Here is a 19,522-nt window from a genome sequence, read left to right on the forward strand (position 1 = left end):
TGCTGATGCAAAAATTACGATTCAAGACAGGCAGTTTTTTAAACAGTTTTTACGTTTCCCAGTTAATAGAGGAAATTCATCAAGGACATAAAAAGATGTTTCAGAACTCAAGATTTCAGATTCTTTCAGAATGATTAGGCATCTGTAAATTAACCTATCAGTAATCATATTTTATTGCAAAACTTTAAGCCAAAACTTTAATTTTTTTTAAATAGTACTACCCATCAGGAGACAATATAGATGCTTATTTGTAAGCATCTAAGTGGGGAACATGATGCCTCTTTAGTTTAAGCTTCAAAAGGCCTCCAAAAAGGCTGCAATACATTAAAAACTAATTAAGAAGAGCCAAGACAGGATTGAGCTCTATTCTATTCTATTCTATTCTATTCTATTCTATTCTATTCTATTCTATTCTATTCTATTCTATTCTATTCTATTCTATTCTATTCTATTCTATTCTATTCTATTCTATTCATTTTTTTTAGTGCATGTGTGTGTGCATAGTCTCAAATTCTCTTCCAGCACTATTTAAATTGGATGTAATTTTTTTTCTTTAGATTAAAATAAAGTTTATTTTTGTATGGTGAAATAGACCTCAGGTTTATTTGCTACAGTATATCTAATATTAAAAAATGAATTATGTGCAATTCTAATGCTTCAAAGAAAGATATAAAACATTCACTTTTTTTTTTTAAGTGATTAGTGTTTAGCTAAATCAAGGGTTATCATGAAATAATGTACCTTCCAAATTTCAAGCATTATTTGGTATAATTCCACTTATTTTTGAAAATCTTAGAAACTTTCAGCCTTTCACTGTGTCAATTTTGCCTACCTATTCTGATTTCAATTGATGTGAAAGTAATCCTTGAAATTACTGTAATTACTATAAGTACGTTGCAAGACTGAGATGTTTCTTCCTCTGACTAGAAGATTCTTTTGACTATAAGTATTATTATTGATGTGCATTTTTAACTTCTACTAATTTATTTATATGTACATATACATATACATATACATATACATATACATATACATATACACATACACATACATATACATATATATATATATACATATATGTGCTATTATTGAGGTAAAGATAACAAATCTATGTTTTTAAGAATCTTAAAAGTATGGAGATAAAAATGTAAACTGTGACAGAAAAAGCAGAATCTCCTCATTTTTATGCTTTTTTATTATTATTATTTTTATTTTTCCTGTCTCTGATCCCTTTTCTGCCAAGACTTTATGAATTTGGATTAACTGTCCACCCATGTCTTTGGTAACTGATTATCAGGTGCAGAAACTTTGTCAGGACGGGCCTTATAGAGAAAAACCTTGATTAGCTCTCAGTTTTGGGCAATACTGCTGGATGTCTTTTTGGTTTACTCTAATGCATAATATACTATAAATTCCTGCTCTTATTGCAGGTGTTATTTTCAGGATTGAACACATGGGACAGTGAAAGACCATTCTTACTCTACATTTTTCAACTATATTAACATTTGCATGAAAATCATCTTTCTGTTTACATTACATATATTCTCAGGGTTCATTAGATAGAAATCCTATTCTTTCTTAACCTCTTCCACTCAGGTAAGATATATTCCAAATGTATCTACATTGTTTTCTTACTACATTCTATAGCATTTAGCCTGAGTCCATGAGTTTTTCCCACAGTGCAATAATTCTGCTACCAGCACGCCATGAAGTCTACAACTTTTGTTTTTTTAATGAAGCCTGCTTCTCATTTTTGATTTCTGATCATAAGCCACTTAACTCTACCACTTTGTGTTCCAAGAGTAATTTTAAGGATGACAGTCTAAAGAATGAGAGAAGTGGAGTTTAAGTACCTTTAAAAGGTACCCAGTTAAATAAAGAAAATTAAGAAAAATATAACATATTAATACAATTAGTGTAAGTATATTCCATATACAACCCAGAGGTAGCAGTTTTTTTGTATTGCCACAATAATAGAATTACCTTAATTGTTATTTTAAATCTTTCTGTTGAGTGCAGTAACGTACAATAGTTTAGAATTTGGAACAAAAACCAGCAACAACAATAAAAAACAATTTGAGGGAAAATATTATCCAGAAGCTAGGGAATAGTTGCTGAACAATATATGCTTTATCACAAGTCTATGAAGATATTTTTGTGTTAATTGCTTTAAGACCTTTCTAATTGAAAACATTTTTAATAAGTATCCACTGAGCTCTCTGCCTGGACATCCAGCTAAATATTAAGCTGTTCCAGTTGTCACTCATCTCTCTTGCTTCAGCAGTCAACATATTTTTTCATCAATGACAGTATCACGTCTCTTGAGCCATTCTTTTCTGTTTTCTAAAAGACTGGCCAAGTGCCTGAGATGCTTTTGCTGATTTATAAAATAATGTAGAGAGCAATGGGAAGGAGTCAATGCCATTTGGAAGTGCTCACTCTTGGAAAGGGTGAGGAGTTATTGAGGGGCAGAGGCAGGGCTGTCAGGAGTTTAACTGCTGCTAAGGAAGGAAACATAACCAGAGGAAAGAGCTGATATTACTCAAGTACAATCCATAGTAAAATTCTGTTCTCATAGAAGCAATGTAATTGTATGACATTTTACTGCCTTCCCTGTGCAGATCTCTGAGTAGTTGAGGGAATTAGGGAGATTTTACAGTTTTTCTTTTCCCTTCATACAAGCAATTAAACAAAATCCCTAGTAACCCATAGTACTGAGGCGATAGAAAGATTAAAACCAATTATTTAAATCCACAATAAAGATGATGCAATATGTTTACATTTTTTTTAAATATTACTGATTCTGTAGGCATGATAAAAGCCTCTGCATGGGTACTGCAAGGTAACGTGTACTGCAACAACTTGCATGGATTTTTGATGGTCACTGCTGTGCTTAACTTCTATTCTGCCTCTTTCCAGACCGCAGTATATACAAAGTAACCTACTAAGATTCAGTTCCACAGTAAGCTGATTTATCTTTTTTCCTTCAGACCATTTACCCCAAATTCTTATGGATCTTAGGATAGTATCTATCATACTGGTAACCACTGGAATGTTTGCATCATTACTATGTTATACTTGCTTCCTTCTCTCTGACCTATGTGGCTAGATTACTTTGTAGGATCTTCAAAATTCAGTAGCTCTCAATCTATTTTCTTTATTCAGATAAAGAAAGCAAGCTTTATTATAGTCTACTCATGATGTTTCCAGCTGCAGTTCATCCTAGCTTTGGAGTTCCCATATCCATGTCAATTTGCTATTTTGGCAAGAATATAGCCCCCTAAATTCAGGTTTACAAACCGTTTATTAGAATAATTCATAATTAATTGAGTTTCTAATAAGCCTTCTGGGTACAGCACCCCTGGATGCACAGCATTAAAAGTTCTATTAAAGTGTGGCCTGATCAACTGATTAATAGATTTTGATTTGTATATGAGCCTTTTGCATATGTGTGTGTAATTATATTCTGTCATTTTCAGGGGAAAAAAATGGAGTTATTCAGGCAGATGAACGCTTTTGTCTTGTTATTTAATTAATTTAATGTTGTGTGAAAAGGCCAGATTTACAATTCTGCAGAAGCAAGTTCTCTTTATTCACAGCATTGAACTGACCCCTCCAGATTCCCATAACTCCTTTCTGCTCTCCAGTGCGCTCCAACCTGAAGCATAATCAGTTTAGTGGTATGAATTAACTGTAGAATGCTAAATTGTCTTGAATGTATCTTTTGAAATTCACGTAAATATCATTGCTATTTTCAACCTTTCTTTCTTCTTTCCAAAGTCTTTTGTTATCTACAGTCTACAAACAATATGGAATAGTTTCCATATCCCAATAAGGACATAATGATTACTCTTCGCAGTGCACGTGAGATATAAAAGAGCATGTCTGCTCTAACCCATCTTGTAGGACCAATTTCTCCTCACATCTATTTCCTAAACAGGTAGGTGTATTTTTACAAAATCTCTGAAAGTGTATTCACTTGCATTTCTAGGATAAAGCCCTCTGGAATCTCCCACTATTTAGACACTAGATGTACCACTGACAAGTATGTCTGTCAGTATACCTAGAATACCTTTTACCTGTACAGTCAAAAATGCTGCTAGCATTTGCAGCCAGTGTAAACACGTCTCTACTATGTGATGCAAAATAACTATCACTAAAAAATAAGCTTATGCCCTCAAGATTTGGAGTTAATTGAGCAAATAGAAAAGTTTTAACTTGATACGGTGTCTACTTCTAAAAAGATATATTTCAAACATGACAGTTCAGTCCTGGAAATGCCTTTGTAGAAGAACATTATGGAAGATCTTTCAGCTGTTACTGTGATTCGCTGCAGTCCTAACCCTTCCTGTATTTGCAATATGAGGACTCACACTCCTTCACCTCTCCCACATTTCCCAAGCAGTAGTAATTCTTGTTTGTAACTATAGTTTTTCAACATAGTATTTTGATCTTGTCTTGGAGAAGTTTCTAAGGTAACATTCCAGTACATCTGATGCACCTTTGTCAGAACACCTCAGTCCCAGTCTATAGTATCTTTTGTATCTAGATCTTTCCTGCACAAAAATAGACAGACATTAGAAAATTCCTATAGTGCTTTTGAAATGCACTGAAGTCTGAAATAAAATGTAGTAATTCTACAGAATGTTAGCAAATCTTTATCCTGAACTACTGTCTTTACATTTTCTCATTTTATTTTCCCACTGCTGCTATATCAAATCAATTCTTTCTCTTCTTAAATATGTATTTCAATATTGTACAGTTCTGGATGGAGAGTTCATATTTATTTATTTTTTTTTAATTTAGGATCACAGTTACAGCCTTATCATTTTAAGCAGTTTTTTAAATAAAATTGGAGGTGGTGAGTAAATCTGCAGAAAGAAAAGCCCACGCATCTTTAAGTCTAAAATGTTCTCTCACATTCTCCCTTGTTATTTTCCCCTGAGAAGATTAAATTAGTTCAGTACAGTTCTGGTTATAATGATCAGATTCCTGGTGCTACTGTGATTAAACTGGGTGCATTAAAGTAAGCAATGATAAATTAAAAGCATAGTAGAAATCTTGATGGGTGTGTGTAGATGAGTAATCTGAATTGGAAATAAAATATGCCCATTATTCTGCGCTATAAATGGACTTCTACATTATGAATAGAACAAGTAAAATGATGTGTGGTGCAGTGCTGCATTAGGGAGAAGTTCAGAATTAGTGTACTGACTACAGTCTTTCCTTAGATATTCAGGGCAAACACAAGCTTTCACAGTACCTCAGTAGCATTTCCTTGTATGTGCAAAAACAAATGCAAGCAGTAACATTCCAGATGAACACTTAGATTTTCATAATTCTTTTAGAAAATGCCCAGTATGTGCATTCCTTTAAAGCAGTAACACAATATACTGATATTAATTTCAGTGCAGAATAAAATGGTTGAGCACAGAGCTAGGAATTCCTTATAATGTGTCTTTATTCTACAGAAGGATTTAAGGTATAATCTGTGGTCTGTGTTTTAACCTTTATTTCTGGCTTCATTCATAGATTAAAAAGACAGGGAAACTTAAGTGTAAAGAGACTTCTTTCTTGGTGATATGACACAAAGTATTTCACTCATAAACTGTACTTCCCAGATTAAGTAACTTAATCTGTGCTGTTTTGAAATCCATATAAAATGTCAGAAATACAATGCTACAAATTACTTAAAGCCCGAGGAATCTAAAAGCAATATATACCTTTCAGTTTAATGGTTCCACATAGTGAATGACAATGCAAAGTGTAAAGATACAATCGGCTTCTATGAGAACTCATATTTTATTCACAAATAGCATTTTCTATTATCTTGTCTTATTAGTAGACTTTCTCATGATATTTCCATTCCTTCCATTCCTTGTAAGAATAGAATAATGGACTCTGTGTGTTGGGATGCCAATTGATAAATACAAGTGTGTTTGGACCTGTTGAGTCTAAACTTTCTGATCCCTATTAGATTTAGGAGTGTGTTATGTAGGATGTCAGTTGTGAACAAACTTAAGATGATTGTTTTGAGACTTTGATGTCTGCTGTATGCTGAGCTACATAGATCCTACACTCCAAATAAATTAATGAAATCTCTCTCTTTCTAGAATATTCTTCACCTGAAATAAAATGACTTTTAAGATTAAAATTCCCTTCTACCATCTTAAAACTCCCTTCTGCCGTTTTAAGTGATGAAGGGAAAAAGTGTAGTTCTAGCATTCGTGTATGCAACCTGAAGTTCCAAACTGATAAAAATGAGAAAATTTTGTTTCTGAAAGGTTTGATTATGAAGCCAAGTGAAAGTAGTTCTCATCTAACTTCTACCATAATTACTGCAAAGTAGAAATGAACCAACCTAGATAATTATCTGAAGAGAGAGCAACCCTTTCAGCTCTGAGTGCTGACAGCTGGTGCTCTATGTTTGCCAACATGCCCTGTTGCGTTAAATTTAGTTACACAGAAATAATCTGTGTGTATTGTATTTGCATTTAAAGATTTTTTTTTGCCTTATAGAAACAGCATTCGTGTATTTGAACCTTTCCTCTACTGAAGGTTTCAATGACAGAGAAGGCATTGTTTCTAAAACTCACTAGTTGGAGAATGTGATCTAATAACTTTGTTTTACTTTACAAATCTGGACCTCATTTTAAAAAAAATATTCACACACGAGTGACTGCTAAATTCTTACTATGTCTGCTTTATGCAACAATGCCACTGATCCTAAACTGCACAGGATCTGAGACAGCCACCTTATGAGCTCATATATCACATTTATCAGCATCTCTAGAGACAGCAAATGCTGAAATACAGACAATGCAGAAGGATGTTCCCTGCACTGCTAAGTTTGAGGCCTGTAGTCTTGAACTGCAAGTGGAAAGCAAGGTATGTTCTGGTTCTTGCTCATGTTTGGCTTCTCCCAGCTCAGTTTCGTTGAAGCATAATTTACTTGCTTCCATCCTACACAGTGAAAGAATAAATATGAGCAAAGACAGAGAAAGTACATGGAAATATTTAAATATCTTGCTTTAAGGTCAGTAATGCTGGAATTGGGTTTTCCAGTTGGTCTGAGGAAACTTGAATGTATTAATGCTCACATTCAGACCATGGTGTAAGTTATTTTTGTGCCATAAATCTTTTTCCTGTACCAGATAAAACATTTGAAATTACAAATCTAGAGGTCTAGAGATAGTATTTTTGCTGTTTGTTTGTGTTATGCAAATTATGTCATTGTATTTAGTGTGTTCCTTCTATAAATTCAGGATGTATACGTCTGCTACTGTCTCTAAAATTAAACTTATTTTGTTTTCCCTTGTTGCATCTGTAGATTTTATATTGCTTTTCTTTCTTTCTTTCTTTCTTTCTTTCTTTCTTTCTTTCTTTCTTTCTTTCTTTCTTTCTTTCTTTCTTTCTTTCTTTCTTTCTTTCTTTCTTTCTTTCTTTCTTTCTTTCTTTCTTTCTTTCTTTCTTTCTTTCTTTCTTTCTTTCTTTCTTTCTTTCTTTCTTTCTTTCTTTCTTTCTTTCTTTCTTTCTTTCTTTCTTTCTTTCTTTCTTTCTTTCTTTCTTTCTTTTTCTTCACAAATCACACTGGTTACAAAATAAGTTAATTTTAATTCCTAAACTATGAAGGTTAATGATTTAACGCTTTTATATTACTGAGGGACTAGACCCTTGGTATAGTAGTACTTTAGACTTTCATAGCCTAGCGGCTTATGGAGTCCAAGTGTAGAAACATACCTGTACTCTTGGTACAGTGTATGGACAGAATTAATACCTCTGTATATTGATACTAGAACTCAATTTTGATCAATAAATCTCATAATACAGAGTGAGTTTATAAGAAACTATTCAAAGATGGATGTGTCCAGGTTCCCATCTCCCCTTCTCCTTGTGTCCCAGAGTTGAGAAATTTTATGTTGCTGGGAAATACTACTCCAATGATGGTATACACTGGAACTATTTGTAACTAGAAATAAATTAATCTCTGCTTTGTAGGTGATTATGGTGTCCTGTTATCCTTCTTGGCAGACAAGATACACTCTGAATCTAATGAGACTAATATCTGACTCGTGTTAGACAATCTTAGTCAGTAGGCTGTAGGTTTGAGAACTCTTCTTGAACCTAAGTTCAAGTGTTTCAGCAAGTATTCTCTGACCCTGAGAAAAGCAGCATGACATATCTCTTATGTGTATTCTTAAACTTTCTTCTTGTTCCCAAACAGTATTCTTTCATGTGAAGTACTAATTTGGAACAGCTCTCGGTAGACTCTTTAAGGAGGTGTTGGCCAGTGCCATTGACTATCCTTCCACATATTAGGCATGATAAGAGAAGAGCATTTACTAACAGTTTAATGGATAAGCCTAGACATTTATGAATACCAGTCATTATACCATTTCCCCCCAGATTTACAACTTATAATGATAATAGCAAACTTTTTTTTTATTTTCTCTAACATTTTCTAGAAGACCTCTGTATACATTTGGTGTTAAGACCTTAATAGATCAACAAGGGTAGCATGGTCTGGCAGAGATTTTAGCTCTGAACATTTAACTTGCAATTGATGCCTGAGAGAACTTTTCACATAAAGTGAAGGAACTCACTGTTCTTTATTTGTAATTTTTTAATTATGTGCTCTTTTCCTGCCTGCCAGCCTGCCTTAGTGGACAGCTTTAGTCTGGTAGCTTGGTATGAGAGTGCCAGGCTTTCTCTCTGGATTTATCAAAGACAGCAGCACAGATGAAAGTTCAGACTGATATTCTTTGAGGTTATAAAACTTTAGCAAATTCACTTTGGCCCTTTATCGGCACTAACTCTACATACATACCTTGCTTTACCCCTTTTTTAATGCTCATTGCAAAGCTAATTAACACCCTTTAACCTGCTGTGATTTTGATATTTGATCTCAGTTCTGCAGCTATTAGCCACGCATATTGAAATGAATAGTTCACAGAATTTAGGACTGTGTTTGAATGGGAAGAGGAAATTAGGGTTTTCTTCTTGCTTTATATTGTCTGACACTGCCACCCTGTGAATTTATATCCTTCTAAATGTAGACATGCACTCCTGGTTGGCACCCTCTTTATTTTTGTTTTTTTGTTTGTTTGTTTGTCTGACGGCATTAAAAATAATGAACAGAAACCTCTATTTCAGAGACACTGCTTTATTTCATTTCCCGTTCTTACCATGACTTAAAAGAAAAGTGAATATAAGAAATTCAAACTATTTAGCAACAGATTTTGCATATGAAAGTGATGACCCAACTAATGGCTCACTAATTATAGGCTTCCGAAGAGGCTGACTAATATATCTTGAAATAGATTTGATTTGATCAGCTATTGGAAATTGCATCCTTTTTAAGTAGCTAAGTTTAGAAAGTTGTCTCAATATAATACATTTGCCATACTAAGCACTTCATCTTAGTATTAGTAGTTCATCAGTATTAAGGAAGTATTTCTCACGCACACACAAAATATTTTGTAAAGTAAGCCATATAACTCTATCCAGGTTGTTGTTCTGTGCAGTTCATATGAACAGCTTGTAGCTGCCTGTTATGCGACCAAAGCTGTAAGATATCCTTGGCATACTGCAGGTTTTTCATAAACACTGGAAAGAGATCAATTATCATATCTTTAGAGTCATAGTGTGAGTGAAAAGTGTAAGCTGTGCCTTCTAAATTACAGTAGTAGCAGTCCTAGAAATGCATCTTTGCAGCTGTCAAAGCAATGTGAATGCATCTCAGGGGTATTTAAACTCTTTTCATAACTCTTCAGCATTTTTCATGGCACAGGAGCAGAAAGGACTAAAGTGCATATTTGGTTGGATTTTTTCTCAAATTTTAGTGTAAGTTTGAGAATCAAAGATACAAAGTTAGCTTCCTGCACTAAAGAAGATTCATTCTTTATATAATCCAGAAAGTATAGGTCTAAGATCTCCAGATTAGAAGTGAAGGAGTACAGGGGAAGAGGAGGTGTATTATTTTAATTGTAATTATAGTTGGGTTTTGTCTGGTAGTCACAAGGAAAGTTTTGTTTTTCACTTTCAGCAAGTTTGTTAACTTTCTGTTTACTCCCTGGAGGGACAAAAGCCTTGGAAAGGGACCTAAATTCATTGGAGCACTGGACAATTACCAACGGCATGCAGTTCAACAAATGCAATGCTTGATGCTGCTTTGGGACCCGAAGCAATGCTAGATAGGCACAGACTGTGAGCCAAGTGTCTAAGGAGAAGCTCAGGAAAGAGGACCTGAGGGTATTGGTGACAGTATCATGAACCAACAGTGTGCCCAGGCTGACAAGAAGGCAAACTGCATTTTGAGTTGCATCAAAAAAAGGGATTTTCCAACTGTATTTAGTACTGGTGCAGCCTCACTTTGAATATTCTGTGTAATTCTAGTTTCCACAGTATGAAAAAAGATATTAAGGCTCTTAAGAAGCATTCAGAGCCGGGTAATAGGTCTGGAAGACATGTTCTGCTACAAGCTGAGAACAGTTGAGTTTTCCAGTCTGGAAAAGAAGAGGGTGAAAGGAAATCTCAGTCCTCTCTGGAACTTCCTGAGGAGGGGAAGCGCAGAGGGAGACGATTTCTTCCTAGAAACCGATGACACATGGGAACTGCACAAAGCTGCACCACAGGAGGTTCAGATTAGATGCTGGGAAAATTTTCTTTACCTTAAGGGTGGTCAAACACCTAGAGAGATGGCTGTTGCCCCACGACTGTCAGTTTTCAAGAGATGTCTGAACAACGCCATAATTAAAGAGCTTCAACTTCTGGTTATCCCTGAATTAGTTGGGTAGTTGGACTTGATCTTTGAAGGTCCCTTCCAACTGAACAGTCTCTGTTGTTCATTAATAATGAGGATTTGGTGGCCAAATTCTGTTCCCATGGTGTCTGTGCAAATCTAGTTATTCATCTGGAATGGGTAAGGAAATAAAAATATGATCCTTATCGGTTTTATTGATGAGAAGTAGTGAGAATACCACTAGAGGAATATATATAAAAATACCACTAGAGGAATATATATATATGAATATTTAATGTATCTAAGATACAAATACTAATAATTTCAGTGGTAATTTTGGAATAGTTAGGCATTCTGGTATTGATGATTAGCCAGAAGTTTTCTTTTAAATATATTTCTACTAATAAAGTCAAAATACCCTCTGATTTTTTTTTCTCTCCTGAGCTCCTGAAAACAGTGAAAGTTCAGTGATTCCCTATATCTGTTACTTTACTAAAACAATTTTACCATATATTAAAACAAGACTTGTAAAAGGGGCATTATGTGAATGTTCAGATCAAAGTACAGAAGATAAGTGAAGCCACTTATCTTTTAAGAAAAAAAAGAAAAAAGAAAAACAGGAAACCTGGTAAAAAAGAACTTCCCATGCTTCTGAGCGTCCCTGGTTTGCATCCTAGCAGAGCAACATGAGAAGAAAATCCTTGCCTATGTGTAAGCACTGCAGCAACACCCAGCAACAACTAAAACAGCAGTGACTTATCACTACTATTTTAATAAACAAAATACAGCACAATACAAGCCTAAACAAAGAAAATTAACTCTATCCCAGCTAAAACCATGATAATCAGTTTTTGTATTCCAACTATTTGACTGAAATGTGAAATACATAAATATATCCAAGGACATAGCCCTACCTTTGAAGTTTGAGAACCTGATGATGCTGTACTTTTTTGGACACAAAAATATGTTAAATAGTTTGAGAGACTGAAAGGACCTTTAATGAATCTCAGTAACGGATAAGTGATTCAGAATGAATAGAGATAATTAATGGATTGAAGTTCTGTAAGCAACAGGTAATTGAATTATTGGTAGACAATTTGTTTCCACAGACATTTTTACTATCTAACCATATGCAGTATTTCATTCTTATCTTTTTATTCAACAGAAAATTGTCTTCAAACCTCAGATAATCCCCACTATGATTTTGGCTATTAAGTTACAAGAAGAAAAAGGTACCATTTTATAAATAATTTCAGTGATTGTACATGTCTCTTATTTTAGCTGTAAATGATTTTTTTTTTAATTTCCTCATGATGGCTCCACCATTAGAATCCTAAGAAGACAGACAGAATTGTAGTGTCTTTATTTATCTGAAACTAAACATATTACAAGTAGTGATGCTATTAACTATGGGACTTTGAAAGGTTTGAAATCTGAAATGATTTTGGACCACATTTGTGCATGTTGCTGGGTCCTTGTATTAAGATGACATGAGATCATGAAGAGTATATTACAAATCTACTGCATTTCCTTCCTTCCTTCCTTTGCACACAGTATAATTGTTACCTCCTTCAGTCCAGTAAAATGTTTTTATTTATCCATTCTCCTTCACTGGTGATTTGACATTTTCATTCTTTTCCATTATATTTTTCCATTATATTTGATCTCAAAGGGTTGTTTATTATTCATTAGTAGGTTCACTGTCCAGAAAAATGAATATATTCCACCACTTGAAAATACATTTTCTTTTCTCACCTTTCCTATCTGTATTATTTTTAAATAAGCAAAGAATTAGCCCGTAATGATTTTTAAAAATACATGTAGTCAGTGCCTCTAGACAAATTAATTTGGTATGGATGTTTTGTGTGTGTGTGTGTGTGTGATTGTGTTTGTTTGCTGTTATTTTCACAAGATTAATGTTAATGTCAATTGCATTATTTTCTCCTTAGGAATTGTTTTAATGACTCTGTCAGTTGGTAATCCATGGTCTTGGAAAGCAACCTAAAGTGCATTGCTTTTCTGTGCATTAACTCAACAATTCAGTCAGCTGAAACAGACAGAAAGGAACACAGCCTAATAACATTCACATTGATTGGATGTGAATTTTGGTTATTAAAATCTGGCTGTCTAGAAGCCTAGGGAATTTGGTGGTTATTTGTGTGTACTTTGTTTAAGAAAAAGAAGAAATGAAGGTAGCATAGTTCTTTATTAATGATAGTAAACTTCTCTGATTTCTTCTCTGGGGGGGCCTTAAATTCACCTGCCTTTGCAAAATAAATGCATTTACCTTAGGAATGGGATACTAGAAATTTCCTGCTAATTTGATGAAAGATACTTCTCCATTTTTATCTTGCAAAGAACTGAGTTCTTGTCTTCTCTGAGAACCTGTCAGGTAACCTAACTGCTATTCATTGATGGGCAGAGCTTTTTCTATTTCATCTTAAATCTGCCCCAAATGAGAGTAGTTGACAAACATGATATAAAAAAAGAGACCTTCTTCAGTATTACATATGATATTTGTCTTTAGCTGCAGAAATCAGTTAAATTCACACCATCTTCTCTGACAAAAAAAAAAAAAAAAAAGACTCAGAGGTGGTACCTGATAAACTTCTTTCATGTTAAAAATAATCAAGATTAGAAAGAATTATTTTGGATCAAGGTCTAGCATGTTGAAGCATGGCCATTGGTTCTATACTTGGTAGTAAGAGGACCAATGATTTATTTTTGAGTGCTTTATGATTGTCATGGTTTTGTGATTTTTGTTATCAGTATTCCACATCGTAACATCATGTAGTGCACTGGGAGTTAAAGAGTTCTGTGAACTGATGAATTTTTGAGTACCTAGTTCTCAGAAGAGAAGAACTACAAACCCCAAAGGATTTCACATTTTCTGTTTCCCGTTCAGAGGGTAAGATAAAACTGCTTGCAAATCATTAGATTGCTCTTTTTATTTATTTATTTATTTTGCTGCTTGTCTCAGCAGTGCGTGCTCCCTAATTGTCTTGCCTTCAGCTTTAGAGTAAGGCCTTCAATTTTGGCCACTCTCTCTCTCTCATTTTATTTGATTTATTTATTTGTATGATATTGTGTAAATTATTACTTAGTAAATTAGTTTTCCTTCTCAGATCATTGCCACTGTTCTGTTTTTAGTCCCATCTCCCTACCCTTCCCTCTTTTTCCCTTTTCCCCTTTCCCAGATCATGGGTACCCCTGCCCCATAAGTCACAGAACTGGGCCAAATGGGCCCGTAAACCACTGATTCATTAATGCTTATTGTAATTCCATGTTTCTTTTTCATGTATCAAGAAACATATCTGTCTGCAACTGTGATGATTGCTAACACTGTTCTGTTCTCTAGGACACAATTTTCTATTCTGATGCATACTACAATTTTCTATTCTGATGCATACTAGCCTGATCAGGCTAATCTCCATGAAGTTTTCATTTTTTACAATTTGGGAGGGTTTTTTTTTTTAATTTCATTAAATTAAATTAAATTAAATTTAATATTTAATAATAATTTTTAAATTTTCATTTAATTACATTTGCACCTGAATTTTAATATGGTGATACTGCATCAGAAGTATTCTCCATGCTTTAAGAGAGATTCAAGTGAATACTTGTGTTCAGGATAATTTACTTGGTTCATTGAATGCTCTTCAGCTCTGGTTGAAAACTGTCATTCTAATTTCACAAACTTTACAGGACAGAGTGCAACTGTGAAACAAGTGTCTAATGGGTTAGATCAATCCAGAAAAGTAAAAATAGGCTGCTAACAGGCTTTTTTGACCTGTGAAAATGAATGTGTAGACTGTGGTGTAAACTAAGTAAACTTGAATCTTCAAAATAAATATGAAAGCAAGGAAATATATTTTGGGACAAAATGGACTGAAGAAAATATGGTTTTACAAATCTACTTGTAATCCCTTATCACAGTTCCTGCCACTAGAGTTGTCGGAGAAGTTGGAAGCAATGCTTTTTTACGCTTTTAGTATTGGACTGTGTAGACAGCATAAAACACATCATAATAAAAAAAGATTAGAATAACTGAGTGTCTTGAAATTATATATGGCTCTAGGGGCAACAGAGAGACAGGGGCAGGTTTAGGCTACAAGTAATGGGTGAGCCCAGTGAGAGGTCCATTAACACCTAGAAGAACTGCAAGTCTTTTTTTTTTTTTAATTTGGATCAAATTAGTGGCAAATTATTACTGCCCAGGGCCCTTTTTTAACCAGCTATAGCTTCATATTCATGTGTTTCCTTGAGATTAAAGGCATTGAAGCAAAATGCAAAAGTGAATGATGAAAGAGTTCATTCACATACAAACATTATATGAACTGGAACTGTAATTTGTCAGTGGATTTCTTGGGGTGACTATAATCTAAAGGCTGGCTAACAAAAGTGAAAAATAATTTATGAGTACATATTGGATAAACTTGACATAAATGAAACTTGATGGTGTGATTCATATGACTTGAATGCTAGCATCAATGGTAATGATCTATGTAAGTGGATGAAAACAACGGCAACTGACATTTTAAGAAAAAGACCTCTGTCTGAGTGAGGCTGAAAGAAGAGAATGATTGGTTCCCTAAGGACATGCCTGTTAAGTTTGGATAAAAACAAAGCAAAATGCAAAAATCATAGGGGACTTCAGTGTGAGAAGCTCACTTGACAGTTAAATAAATAAAGTAATATTGCTAGAAGTGCTAAAAAGTTATAGGTGAAATTTTTGTTGTACAAAAAAGGATACAGCAAGGACAGAAAGATTTTATATTAGGTATTAAAGACTGATTGCAGAGTAAAAATAGTGTTGTTTAGGAGCAAAATTTTGGTGATTTTATTATATTTTTGTTATATAAATTGAGCAGTATACAAACTGGATTGATAGATATGTATACATACACATGTAAGTGATTATGATCTAAATAAGATGATAAAAAGAACTGAAGAGAAAAATGACAGTGACATTTTGCAATCAAATTCAACCCATTTTACTAAACTAGAGAACACATACAATGTCAGTAAATGCATTGATTAAGAGTAGAAATGTAAGAAAGCTAATAATGAAGCAAGGGATTGCATTAAATATAAAGAGATTACAGAAAAAAAAAAAGGAAAGAAAACAACAGAGAGAGAGAGATTTGACAAACTGGTAAAGATCAAAGAACTTTCACAGTAGCATTATCATAATATATTACTGGTATATGAAATACAACAGTAATAATAGCTTTAAATATACCCGTGTCGCTTTGTGTCTGTGTGAAAAGTATTTCAGGGCCAAAGCTAATAGAAACTAGACATCCTCTTCTGTACAAAACAAATGAGAAGTTGAAGGACAATATAAAGAATTCATAAGGATTAATATAAAAGGGAAGTGGTTGGAAAAAGTGCTGTATCTGCTAAGCAAATTTATGAAAAGTTACCAAAGTCTTCCTGTTTTAAAAGATTATTTGTTTACTTGAAACATAACCATCATAGGGGGAGGAGGAAGAAACAAAAGAAGAAAAATAAGATTTGAAAATAGAGCACTTTCCTGCTTTCAGTGTCAAGTTTTTGCCATGGCCTCCCTATACCCTCACACATTATTCACCCTTTTCAAGTCACTTCTCACTCTGTCTTCACCACAAGAAGAAATCTCATAACTCCCCAAAAATAAGTGATACTTAATTCTCTCAGCAATTTTGATCTTTTCCTGATTCATTATGACCACACTATAGAAACTGGCTGATGAAAGCACTAAGCTGCATATTAAAACAACAAAATACTTGAATAAATAAATATAAACCAAACCCACTGCTGATGCTGATATAGGTTGTTTTGCTGGCTCATTCTATTGTAGTGGCATATATGCAAGAAACAAAATGAGGCATTGTTGATTACAAAGTAGAGAATTAAGGAGAAAACAAATTAAAAAAACCTCATCACAATACAGATCCATCTGGGACATCTGCAATACTATAACTGAGAAGTTAATGTCTTATTCAGCATTTAAAAAAGAACAAAACATTTATTTATTTGGGTCATATGACTTAATCAAATACATCTTCATAGCAAAGCAAAGAAACAATACTGCATAACTTAAAAATTTTAAAGATGATTTAAAAGATGAACAGAATAATACTGAACAAAGCTGCAACCTACTGCTGAATAAAAATTGGGCAGTAATGTTTAGTAATGGGCAAATACTATATAGAATAATTTGGGAACATTAATTCTCACATTAACAATGAGTTTATTTTGCAGATTCTAAAATTAAATTCTATGGCCATTAGTATAAACATGTAACATTCCACAGAAAATGTGCATTTCCAATAACATTTGAATGGCTTATAGTTACATATTACCTAGAGCTTCAGTTTTTTGAATGTTAGAGAAAATAAGTGTGCAGAGCTATTGTCTTAGTGTGCTTTCAATATCATTTACAGTATTATAATTTCATTTTCATAGATCTTATCAAAATATAAAATTGTCATGATGGAAAAGAAAAAACATCTTGAGACATTACAACTGTCATTTATTGGTTCGTTACTTCTTTAAAAATCTTTCAGAAATGTTTTTAAAAGTTTATTTATGTGGAGTCCCATTTCTGTGATTCTGTTGTGCTGCATCTGTGCCTAAAATGTACCAACAGTATTGATCTGTGCATAATGAAAATTTACATAAAGTTTTGAATTCTGAAAATAATTACATTCTTTTATCACAAAAAATAAATCAGTGACTTCATCAGTAAGCAAGTTGCATGGCTTTCTAGTATATCAAGAAGTGGCACAGAGAGATCTGGAGTCTGAAGCTGGAACGCTGAGACTACATTCTGTAACTATGGAAGAAAAAGGATATAATGCAGTACTTGACACTAAGGACCTGGTGTTTCATGCATTTGCTTTGCTATATGCAATATTTCTAATCACAGAAGCAGTGAAACTGAGAATAGTTACCTGAACTACCAAAGCCCCACAAATTACTGGGGCTATATCTATCTATCTATCTATCTATCTATCTATCTATCTATCTATCTATCTATCTATCTATCTATCTATCTATCTATCTATATATGTGCAAAGGCAATGCTTCGGTGTTCTTATTGTTTCTCAGTAAGGCTCAAGTACCCTATCATTTCAAGACAGCACTCTCAGTCTTTGTTTAACAACAGTGAGCTCAGGCATTTTCCTTAGCTGGTGACAGGGCTTGCTCAGTTCTAGATTTGATGCAAGAGAGGTAGTGAGCCAAGTGAACATGATGTTACTTTTAATCAATGGGAATAATGTTCACAGATTAGGATGAAAGAAAAAGTGAAACACACAGAAGTTGGAGGAAACTCTTATCAAATAAGTAATAGAAAGGAGAATTTTCTTTGTTTGTCAAAGCTTGCTGATTTTTCTAGGCTGCTTCATTTCTAATGCTGAAGAGAATCTCTCTTCAAAGATACTTAAGACAGCGATACACTTTTTGACATATAAAGAAAGAAAAGTGAATAATGAGGAAATATTTGTGTTGCTCCTCAAATCAAAGGGAAATTTGAAAGCATTAATATAAAAGGCTCCCTGGGAAGCTAAGCCTGTATGAATACCACAGGGATGACAAGATAATTTAGAACATGGTTCCAATTCATTTGAAAGTGTTGAAAAAAGTCATCTTTGTAACTGGAGATGATCCCAACTATGACATTCTTTTTATTTTCCTTCTTCAGGTAATAGGAACACGATTTTCTGTCACAAATTTCAGTGATTTCTGTCGCAAATTTCAGCAACACCTCTTAAATAGAGGGCAGACCTAAAAATCTTGTCTATGGACAACATATAACAATTACCAATAGGCAACAGAAGTAATTGTGCCATATGGTCAGTATAAGATATTGAAAATGATACTTTTTCAATTTATGCTTATGTTCCATGCCAAAATGTAATTTGATTTCAAATTTTATTTTCAAATGCTAAAGTTGTGGGGTTTTTTTTGTCATTGTTGTTGTTATCACTGTTTTGTTTTGGATGGTTTTTACAGTTTTAATATCTGTCTGTAAACCTAAACACTTAAAATTGATGTATTATTCCCTTGCCCTCCACATCCCTCTTCTTCCAAAAGTTTTATTACCAACCGTATAAACCTTTAATCTGTTCTTAAAGCCTAAATTTTGGCATTAATGACATATTGTACAAGTGAGTGCTGAATGGACTAGACATTATAAACAATATTTGTGTTTTGCAAATGTGTTTTGCACTTATTGCTTACTACTCTCAAAGCAATTAAATATCATAAAAGCTGCCTACTTTAGTTCTACTTTAAATCATATTTGATCCTTCAGAAGCAAAGAAACAGTTTAATTCTTTTTCCTTGATGATATTCTACCATCAAGAAAACATAGTGCATCTGTTAAGCAATAACGTTGGTCAAATTTTTGCATATTTATTTCCTGAACTAGTCAAATTTGTCATTGATATCTAACAATTTCAATATCTTAAAACTGCAGCACTGGTCAAAGCTCATTCCCCTTTTACTTTTTTTTTTTTTTTCCCAGAAAAAAAATGTATCACTGTCTCACATTTTAATTATAGTTTTCATCCTATATGTGAAGTGAAAGAAAATGAATTTCTGAATATACACACTTATCCAAAAAAGAAAAGAATATGTCTGAGTCTGAAATGTACTTCTATAAGCAGAAAATGCTCTCCTAAGGACACCATGAAATTGTCATCTATAAAAGACAATTTAGGTATTGTGAGAAATGGTGACACACTCATCAGAAGCTAATGCATTTAAAAGGTCTGCCCACAATACTGTGTG

The sequence above is a fragment of the Cyrtonyx montezumae genome, unplaced genomic scaffold (assembly GCF_038088225.1).
Source record: "Cyrtonyx montezumae isolate F1298 unplaced genomic scaffold, pur_monq_1.0 scaffold_10, whole genome shotgun sequence".
Taxonomy (NCBI): Eukaryota; Metazoa; Chordata; class Aves; order Galliformes; family Odontophoridae; genus Cyrtonyx; species Cyrtonyx montezumae.